This window comes from Miscanthus floridulus, chromosome 12, assembly GCF_019320115.1.
Source record: "Miscanthus floridulus cultivar M001 chromosome 12, ASM1932011v1, whole genome shotgun sequence".
NCBI lineage: Eukaryota > Viridiplantae > Streptophyta > Magnoliopsida > Poales > Poaceae > Miscanthus > Miscanthus floridulus.
Window position 1 is genome coordinate 83269608 of NC_089591.1, and position 10927 is coordinate 83280534.

At 42.0% G+C, this 10927-nt stretch overlaps 1 pseudogene; it reads right to left on the reverse strand.

Annotated features, from left to right (window-relative positions):
• Positions 1 to 3184: 3184 nt before the first annotated feature.
• On the reverse strand, positions 3185 to 8783 carry LOC136498061 (protein WVD2-like 7; annotated as a pseudogene).
• Positions 8784 to 10927: the final 2144 nt, after the last annotated feature.

A 10927-nucleotide genomic window follows, 5' to 3' on the forward strand; every position in this document is an offset into this window, starting at 1 on the left:
ATTAAGAACATATACCCAATGCTGTGAAAGGCATAGCCAAGGAAAATACAATCAATAGTTTTAGGCCTAAGTTTACGCTTTTTGTTGATTGGCACATTTACTTTAGCCAAGCAACCCCAAGTGCGCAAATATGAGAGATTTAATCTTCTCTTTTCCCATTCCTCAAATGGTGTGATCTCTTTGTTCTTTGTTGGAACTCTGTTCAGGACATGACATGCTGTCAAAATCGCCTCACCCCACATTCCTTGGATAATCCCGCTGTACTCAACATGGCATTCACTAACTCTGTTAGAGTGCGGTTTTTCCTTTCAGCAATCCCATTGGATTGTGGTGAGAATGGCGGTGTCCTCTCATGAACAATACCATGTTCCACACAGAACTCATCGAAAACATTAGAGAAATATTCTCCACCTCGATCGGACCTTAACCGCTTTATTTTCCTCTCAAGTTGGTTCTCAACTTCAGCTTTATAGGTCTTAAAATAATTAAACGCTTCATCTTTTGTTTTTAAGAGATACACATAACAAAATCTGGTGGAGTCATCTATAAACGTGAGGAAGTATCTTTTATAGCCTTTAGTCAAAATTCTATTCATTTCGCACAAATCAGAATGGACAAGTTCTAGAGGTGCTAAATTCCTCGCCTCAGCAGCCTTGTGAGGCTTGCGGGGTTGTTTTGATTCAACACATACATGACACTTAGACTTTTTGACCAAATTGAATTTAGGAATTAAATTTAGATTTGCTAACCGCATAAGACAGCCAAAACTTGCATGACAGAAACGTAAATGCCATAAATCCGACTCATCAGAAATATTAACATAATTCACCATTTTATTACACACATTATGCAGTGATAAGCGGAACAAGCCTCCGCAATCATATCCTTTACCAACAAACGAACCATGTTTCGACACAACACATTTATTCGACTCTAGAACAATTTTGTAGCCATCTCGACATAGCATAGACGCACTAACAAGATTCTTCTTGATGGAGGGCACATGCTGCACGCTCTTCAATGGCACCGTCTTTCCCGAAGTAAACTTCAGAATGACCGTACCAACATCAAGAACATGAGCACGCGACCCATTTCCCATCAACAAGGCGCCAGACCTCTCGACCTGGTAGGAAGAAAACAGAGAAACATCAGCACACACATGAATATTTGCACCACTATCCATCCACCACTCAGGTGAATTACATACTGAAAAAAACAAATGGTAAAGAATTACCATACCCAGTTGCTCCTTCTCCAGTATCAGTAGTGACAACATTTGCTGATTTCTTTTCCTGCTTGAACTTGCGCTCAGGGCACTCACTTGCCCAGTGCTGTTCACTACCACAAACAAAGCAGCCTTCATCTCTCTTGTTGTTGTTCTTCTTTTTAAACTGTGCTGTTTGAACAGGCTTAGTTGTGTTCTCTTGCTTGTTCTGATTTTTCTTCTTTTTATACTTACGGAATCTAGAGTTTTTCTTCTGTACCACATTAGCAGTAGAGGTCTCAACACTCTTTCTATTGTCTTTTGCTCTCGCTCTCTCCTCAACATCAAGAGTATCAATGAGCTCTTCAACATTGAACTCCTGTCTCTTATGTTTGAGTGAGGTAGCAAAGTCCTTCCAAGAAGGTGGTAACTTGGCGATTATACCGCCAGCCACAAACTTGTTAGGTAAGACACATGGAAAGAGCTCAAGTTCCTTAGCTAGTGCCTGAATCTCATGAGCCTGTTACACTACAGATCGGTTCTCAACCATCTTGTAGTCATACAACTGCTCTATGAGGTACAGCTCGCTACCAGCATCGGTAACTCCAAACTTTCCCACAAGTGCATCCCACAGCTCTTTTCCTGTAGGAAGGATGATATAGCTTTTCTAAAATTTTGGATCAAGTGCGCTAATCACTGCACCTCGAAAGAGGTTGTCATCAGCCTTAAACTTAGCCTCATCCTCAGGAGGCAAGTTAGCAGGTTTGCCCTCAGAGACATGATAACATGACATTGCAGTGAGCCACAATTCCATCTTAGCTTTCCAGATTAAGAAGTTTTTACCATCAAAAGGATCAAGCTTTAACACAGCAGCAAAACCTCTGACAGAAAAATGCCTAAAATTAGGTTTTTGGATAGTTAGGATAATAAGCAATTTCCATGTCATTTTAATTCCATAAATTAACAGCATGATGATGACATATAAAGAATTATTAATCATTGAAATCATGATATGGATTATATCCATGGTAAAACTACATGCTGGATCATATATCATGTGAAACTTATGAAGATCATGAACCATAACAAAGAGAAACACATGGAATGATATATATATCATATCTGCAACAAGCATAAAGCTACATACGAAACAACAGGACTCTAAACAGGAAACACATACGTAGAGCATATATCTAGCAGGAACAGACATAAGATATCTTATAAAATGACATGACTGAACATATGAAACAAACTGATGAACTACGGAAACATGTAGAACGTAAAACAGAGAGAAGATGAAACGATCATACCCTCCCATCCGCAATTCCGAAGTTCCAGCAACTTCCCTTGACATGCCGTAGGAGAAGAAGATGTTCCTTCCGTCAGCGATCGGGAAGAAGACGATGTATGGTGAGGCGGCTCTTCGGGCAGTCGCGTAGACGCTCCCCAAAAACCTAATTACCGATCCCCCGTGCAAGGTCCCGAACGACAAGGGCTTCGGAGGCACCTGCCCTCTCGCTCCTCCGTGCGCGCAGAGTTACGAGATGAGGAAAGCCATCAAGCAACCGAATCAAGTTTCCGGAATACGTGTGTTCTCTCTTTTAACTGGAGTTGGAAGACTCGCAGGGAAAATGGAGAGGCATGCGCAGGGAAGACAGAGAGACCCCGGGAGATCAGGAGTCAGGCCGGCTTTTCGTTGAAAACTCCCGTGGTTAGTGGGTGCTAAAAAGTTAACACGCCTCGCCACGAGCCCGAGCCCGAGCCCGGCCCGGCCGGCGACGGCACCGCGCGTGGCACACCTTTGTCTGTTTCTCAATTTCTCAAATTAGACGGATTAATTCCAACCATTTAAGTTGAGTCAACGTCCTTTTAACTTCCAATCCGGTACAAATAATAATACCCACAATTACAAGCCATAGAGTTATTGATTTATTAAATATATAAATGGGCCTAGCCCATAATAAATCCAACATAACAAGCTGAAAAAGGAGGGCTTCCATTGCTAATGACATACATTGGCTTGTACAGTATTTTTCTCTCATAACAAAACAACTTCAGTCGGCTTCTCAGCCGACTTTAATACTAGCCGAACAAGCTATTAGCTAAACCGCAAATTTATTTCCAGGTATTTACACTGTTCTAAGTTCCTTGTGGACGACGAAACTAGGCACCGGTGGATATGATACGCGCGACTACATACACTAGACTACACTTGGGACTAGCTGCTCTGCAAAGGAAGAGACGGGCCAACGGAGGTACTGAGATTTTTACAGATATACTGAGATACACCATACAAAAGAATGCCGGTATTGACGTCGCTCAGATCCATCATGTTCTGCGGGCCACTTGGCTGAACGCTTTCTGCTCTCCACTGCATCAGTGCCATTGTGGTGCTGAAGCCCTGCATCGGATGGATGAGATGAGATTGCATCGGTAAGAATGCACGGATTGTGAAAAGCGCGTATTTGAGACGATTGCAGTGAGACGTAGTAAGATGGCTTTTTTGGTGTTCATGATGAGTAGCATACTTTGGCTTTCTTCCGCCAATCGATGAGGCACTGGCAGTTGGTTTGCTTATCATTCGTGATGGCCGACGTGGTGGAGGTGGCGCGGGCGGTGCTGGTGGCTGCAAAAGTGAGTATGGCAAAAGGTCAAATCTGATGTGAAAACATCCTCACCAACAAATGAATATCTTAGAATTCCATTTTTGTAGATAAAGGAAGCTTTATTTCGAGATGAAATATTGCTCCAGCCTCTGTATCTTATAGATTGGAATTCTAATAAGTCATAATGAGAATATGCTGTGATGTGTAGAAATTCATACATTTGGAGCCCTCGCCTTTAAGTTTCCAGTCTGCAAAGGAGGAGTTGTTCTCTTTGAAGTGGATGCTCGAGATTGCACTGTCGCCTGAACGCCCTACATAAAAGTTGCCAGCAGCTGTTAGCGAGTACGATTTTACTGTTCATGCGAGATTTTACACTACTTCCACTACCCCAGTTCAGCTATAACTATTTCCAGAAAGATGGTTTGCTAAGATTTGGTGGCATGTGGTAACCTATGACATGATAAAGGATTCTTAGAACCTTTTGTCCTGGAGCCCTAAACTATGCAAAACCCAGACATCCAGCAACACTGTTGGGCACATCAGTATAGCCAAATGATCAAACTTATATGTTTGCCATGGACTATGGCTACTACAAACAAACATACAGTTGGACTGATAGGATTTATCAGCATCCGGCAGACAACAGAAATTAGCCCCTGGATTGAAATGTATTGTTTTTCTAAAGGATGGATTGAGATATAGTTCACTATATTACCAGATACTAGTTATTCAAAGTAACAGCGACTGCTATAACTACTTACGTGAACAGGGTAAACATTTAGTTGAAGGTTAAAACTGTCAATTTTGTGCGACACACATGCATAAACAAGAGGCAAGAATCATAACTAGATCATGAGCAATTACCTCTTTCTTTTTTGACCTAGAAATGGTTTCAACTGCTGGTTCTCCGGCAGTAGAACTGAAAATTTTCCTTGGAGGAAGGTTAACAGAACTACAAAACCAGAAGTTATAATCAGGAAATATGGCAAAGACAACTTTTACAATCATATTTTATAAGCATCATAAGATATTCCAATATTAATGCAGATTAGCACCTCGATTTCTGCTTGCCAGACACTTGCAAGTCCATTCTTTTTGACCTAGTAGAGTGCCTATCCAATGCCGAAGGTCCCTTCAGTCTGTTGTTATTGCTGTTCAATGAAGCAGGGAAAGAAACAATGCAATCAAAATCCGACCATAAAACTAACACTTTCAAGAATCTATCAATTGGTGTGTAGGAGTAACCTTTTTGTTTCCAGCTTGCTACTTCTAGCAGCATTTGGAGTGACAGCCTTTTTCGTATTGCCCTGCATGAACAAGTAAAATGTTAAGTTTTGCTGCAGTTGAGCTTTCACATGATAACCGAGCATGTGAGTATGCATCAGTCCAAATGAAGATGCTATGAACTAGTGATTGTCTAAACAAAAGATGCTTCAAACTACAAATGCCACATTAGGTGCTTCAGTTACTGTTATGCTGAAAAAGTCGATATGATAACAAAGATCTGGAGCATACCACTGTAGTTGTTTCACACCCTTCGGATGAGCCACAGTTGCTCTTGCCTTACAAGGCGTCTTCACATCCGTTCTCAGAACACTATCTCTAGTAATAGCGCGCCTCTCTCCTGTAGAGGGTCGACGTACAGCGGAAATATCATTATGCTTTGCTGCATTCTCTCTTTTGACGGGGAGTCTTTCAGAAGTAGAAGGTCGACGTGGTGTGGTGACATTGGCTTGCTTCTGTGCACGATCTCGGGTGACTGGGCATCTCTCAGCAGTGGAAGGTCGTCGTGGGGTGGAAACAACCGCAGGTAATTGTGAATTCTCCCTGGCAATGGCATGTCGCTCTCCAGTAGAGGGCCGTTGCACAACTGCTGAGGAAGGTCTTCTGAGACCTGTAAGCTTGCTCCCTTCTGTAGGGCCAAACATCTTCTGGGCTGCTGCATTTGGCCTTTGCACCGGCTTAGCCTTCTGGTTCATACTTGTATTGGGCTTCACTGAACCAGGCCTCTGAAATTATTCATGTAAAATGTGTAATGAGTAACGACTTAATAAACAATTCATATTGGTGGGCATACAAGACAAAACATGCACTCATCTAGTTAGCTGAATACAAATTAGTGAGCAGAGAAACAGAAAAGTTGAGAGCAGAATCAAATAAACACCAATTCACTTGTACTGCTAGTATGTATGTCTACTCAGAAGGTTATAGTGTGTGGAAGTAGAAAGTAGCAAAATTTTATATATAAGATAAACAAATGCAGAAACAAAATTCATGGTATTACCTCACTAGCAAATGTGTAGTCCATAGCACTTTTTGAAAGGGTTTTGATGGATTTCGGTATTATCTTGGGACTGTGTTTGAGCCTGGAGTCTTTCTCAATAATTCTTCTAGGAGTCCTTGCAGCTTCATATGTTGTTCTAGTATCACCATGAACAGAACCGGCATTCTGCTTCCCTGCATCCATTTTACTGGTAGAACTGTTACCACGAACAGTTCCTCTAACATCATGGTCAGTTTGCTGCAGGACACCTGATGAAGAAAGATTAGATGAGGAAAGTTCTGTATCGACGTTTTCGTTTCCTTGGTCATTATAGCACTGCAGTCCGTGCTCTGACGTAGTTTCATGCAGAGCTTCTTCAACATAAACATCCACAGCAGCTCCAGATCCAGTGGGGGTTTCAAGATCAGCACCCTGCTCATCTTCTGCTGTCTGGCTAGAGTCACTACCATCACCACTGTATTCCAGAATAAGTTCAGTTTGCTGGTTTTGCTGCTGTGAAGCCTTTAGTTCCCTGATCTTCTTGAAATACTCTTCAAAATAAGCCTTTTTCTGAGCGACTAAACCATTGAATTTTCCAAATTCTTCAGTGCGTCTGTCATTAGTAAATACAGACCACTTCTCCCACGATAGTGACTCTAACTCAAATCTTCCGAAGGAAATGGAACCATGATCAAGTGTCTGAGATACAGATACTCCCTAACAAAAGTAAAGAAATGCAACAGAAAAGAGTGGTGAGACTACTAGCAGTAATAGTTGCCGAGAACAAAATTGTGCTTATTCTCTCTCTCTCTCTCTTTTTTCCAAAATGAGCTAACTTCACATAGCATAAATAAATTGAACAAAGCTAATTGACTAAAATGTACCATAAAAACTTACTTGAGGACCATCCCGTTCAGTAGATTCTCCTTGTGACAACGAAAAATAAGTTTGATTGACTTCCGTCGCCATTATGTATAGGGTGTCTAATTCATCATAATTGGGTGGACTCTGCTGGCAAACCCTGAAAACATTTGCCAGAACATTTAAAATCCAGGCATAACAGCATAGCTGAAATTTGATCTAAAATGACAAAAACCAAAAAGGAAGTTCAAAGGCGTTGTTTGGTTTGGTGCATCTTAAGATTTCAGAATGCATTAGTAAATCTACAAATAATAGCCAGGACAAAGGAACACAAGGTTCTCAAACTTTTGCACAACACCACACCTGAGAAGTGGTAAAGAGCGCACGGTTCTAGAACACTAATATGAAAGAATTTTCAGTCACTGGAAGGTGGTAGCTAATAGCATGATAAATTTCACCGAGTCAATTCTATTTGAAGCATCAAGCCCTCAATCGCAGCACCTATCCTTTCCTTTTGGGTCAAGGTTTCAGACACTGCGTATTCGAGAAAAAAAAGGTTTCAGACACGAAATTCCAACCTTCCACGCTGCAGGTGGATCCCTAAGCACGAAACCAGATACAGGCATATAGCCGGGAACGACAGTCTTCTTCTCAACAACCCATTCACATGCCAACAACTCAAACGAGTTGCAATCCAAAGGAAAGGATAACATGTACAGCCAAGTAAAACAGAAGACAGACTAAAGTGAAATGAACAAGAAAGAAAAGAAAACTCCTGTGGCCCAAAGAATCAGCTAGAGCACCGAAACCGAAAGTGTCTATTTTCTATCGCTGAAACTGAGGTTCTCGAAGTTAATAATTTATCACAGGACTGCATATGCAAAATCCAGCAACTTTCAGCCCTACCAGAACAAAACAGGAACACAACTAGCGATCTGTTTGGAGCAAGGGAAAAGAAGAAGAAACTTGGCTTCTGGCCTACACAAGCTGAAATCAGGACACGTTCTACCAAGCTCCGCTGCATCAGTGACAGTGAACGGAGCAGAAAAGGGAAGGGGTGAAAAAAAAATATATAGGAAAGAGAGGCCAAAAAAAGGCGAAACTGTCGGTAATCATCAGAAGCCGTCAGATCCGTTAAAAAATGCGATCAAAGCGGGAATTTAAACTTCACCACAGAAAAGAAAGGCAGAGGCAAGAAAAGAGAGGCCACCGAGCAGTTACAGACCCCCCAAAAAAGCTGAGACTGAGAAAAGGGGAGCACTTTTGAAGAGCTGCGGCGCTCAAAAACAAAATTTATGTCAGGCAAAAGCTGAATCGAAGGCCCAGCAACGACAGTGCGTAATTCCAACTTCTTCTACGGAACAACGACAGTCAGGCGAACAAGTTGTGAAATCCGAAACTTCGCAGCGTCAGAACAAAGAGAAGATCAAACACCAGACCCCCGGCGCAGAAGAAGTGGAGAAAATTACGCGTCGCTGGTCCAAAACTTAAGGAAGTGTTTGGACGAGGGGCATTTCGTGGCGAAATATAAGGCCTGTTCAAATTTGAACTGGATCTCCAAACTTTCCAACTGAGCACCTCGGATCAAAACGGAAGGATACCAAGAACCGCTCATCAAGGCACCAGACCCCGACAAAACTGCTCCACATTGCAGAATTCCGCACCAGCTACCAAAAACACCCGTTCCTCGTCACACAACCAGCCGCCAAAAATCCTCCAACTCCAAGCAGCGTGCCGTTCCACGCCTCCACCACCCAGAGCGGCCTAGTAGTAGAACCAGAGACCAGATAGAACGACGACAGGGGTGGAATCCTCCATTACCTGACACCGAGGACGCCGCATGGGGGTCGGGGGGATCCCGCGAGCCGCTGCGCTGCCGCTTCCGGCTCCGGAGTCCGGACCAGACAAGGCCGCGGGATGCGCACTCGCCCGCCGGTCGCTGTTCACCTCTGCCGCCGCCGCCGCTGCGGTGCGGCCACAGCCCACAGGGGGGACGAAGCGAAGAAAGCAACAACGCAGGTGGTAGGCAGGTGCGTGAGCCGAGGCCAAGGCGGGGGCTCTTAAATTCTGGGCGTGATTAGCGCCTTCTAATGGCCGCCGCGGCCGAGCAATTACCACGGCGATTCGTAGCGTGCTCACTAGCGAGAGTGGTGCTAGTAACGCTCGGCGCGCACCCACGCCGGCGTGGGCGAGTGATTCCGGATGGTTATGTGATGAGAACCAAGCCTGGTTAGTTTTACATTTGTTCTCATGGAAAAAGATAAATATTATTAAATGATAGCCATATATAGAGGGCAGCACAGAACCTTTGTCTATAGCATGCTTGAAATGCGAAAACCTTGCAGAAGGCACTTAAATACTACTCCCTTCGGTTTTATATGTGTACCACCACCATTGGCTGTTGCTAAATTTTTTCGAACAACATTTGTTCAGTAATAAAGTGAAAATAGTACCAATAAATAAATCTGTCAAAAAAAAAGGACAAGAAGCGTGGTTGTATTTGGTTAAGGTGACAAGTAGAATTCCTAATGCCACTGTTTTTACTCCTGGCGAATGATGCCTAGCAAATTGAACAAGACATGATTTTTTTTTATTTTTAACCTTTTTCTAAAACAAATTCTAAATTTAATACCGTTGTTTTTTTATTTTCAAATATAACCCTTTTGGTCGCGCCTAAGGCGCAGTCAAAACACGCTGCCACGCCACATGCATCGGCGCTGCACGATCCGCCACGTCGAACAACGATTTCCACATGTAAATCCTTGACGCGCCGCCGCGCCAACCAGACTGGCGCGGTAAGGTGCAATTTAGAAAAATTATATCTTTTTCATATGATCTCGAATAAATATGGTTTTTATATGAAAATTGTAGCCCTCGACAAGATCTACAACTTTCTAGTTTTGAGGTTTTTAGTTTGAGGTCATTAAAATGCTCAAAAAAATTAAACAAAGTTTCAGCAGTATATTAATCGCGTACACGTGCTTGTCCCATTCGAAAAATCGTATCTCCCTTATATGGCGTCAAATGAAGATACTTTCTATATAAAAGTTGTAGCACTCGACGAGATATACACCTTTCTTGTTTTGAGTTTTTTAATTTGAGGTAATTAAGATAATCAAAAAAATTAAACAAAATTTTAGCAGTATATTAATCGCGTACAAGTGCTTATCGCTTTGGAAAAATCGTAGCTCTCATATGTGGTGTCAAATGAAGATACTATCTGTATGAAAATTGTAGTTCTCAACGAGATCTATAACTTCTTTGTTTTGAATTTTTCAATTTAACGTAATTAAGATGCTCACAAAAATTAAACAAAGTTTCAACTGTATATTAATCACGAACAAGTGCTTGATGTCTTGGAAAAATCGTATCTCTCATATATGGTGTCAAATGAAGATGCTTTCTATATGAAAGTTGTAGCACTCAACGAGATCTACAACTTTCTAGTTTTGAGTTTTTCAATTTGAGGTCATTAACATGTTAAAAAAATAATATAAAGTTTTAGCATCGTATTAATCGCGTACAAGCTTTTTTCGCCTTCGAAAAATCATATATTTTTTGTGAAGTGGCAAATGAAGATACTTTTATATAAAAGTTGTATCTATTTATGAGATTTACAACTTTATAGTTTTAAGTTGTTTTATTTGAGATCGTTATCTTTTTTTGTACTGTGTTGAATTAAGTTTTTACATTTAACTTTCTTCCGCCAGGTAGCAACCATTGCGAGGATCTTGTCTCCGATAGGGGTTTCTCTCTACGACTGGCGTTGGACCTGCAGTTGCATAGAATAGAGGCAACCTTAGTCGGAGAACCTTCACCACGGTTGTTACTTGTCCGGGGTCTTCCGTTGAGAGCCGTTGAAGGTCCCTCTTGACAGCCGAGGATTCGCCGGTGCGGCTTGCATAAAAGGTGTTCCCCCAACACACACTATTACAATCTCACTTATAATTTTATCCTCGCTTTGCATAAAAGGTTAATCCAAAGATGGTGAAA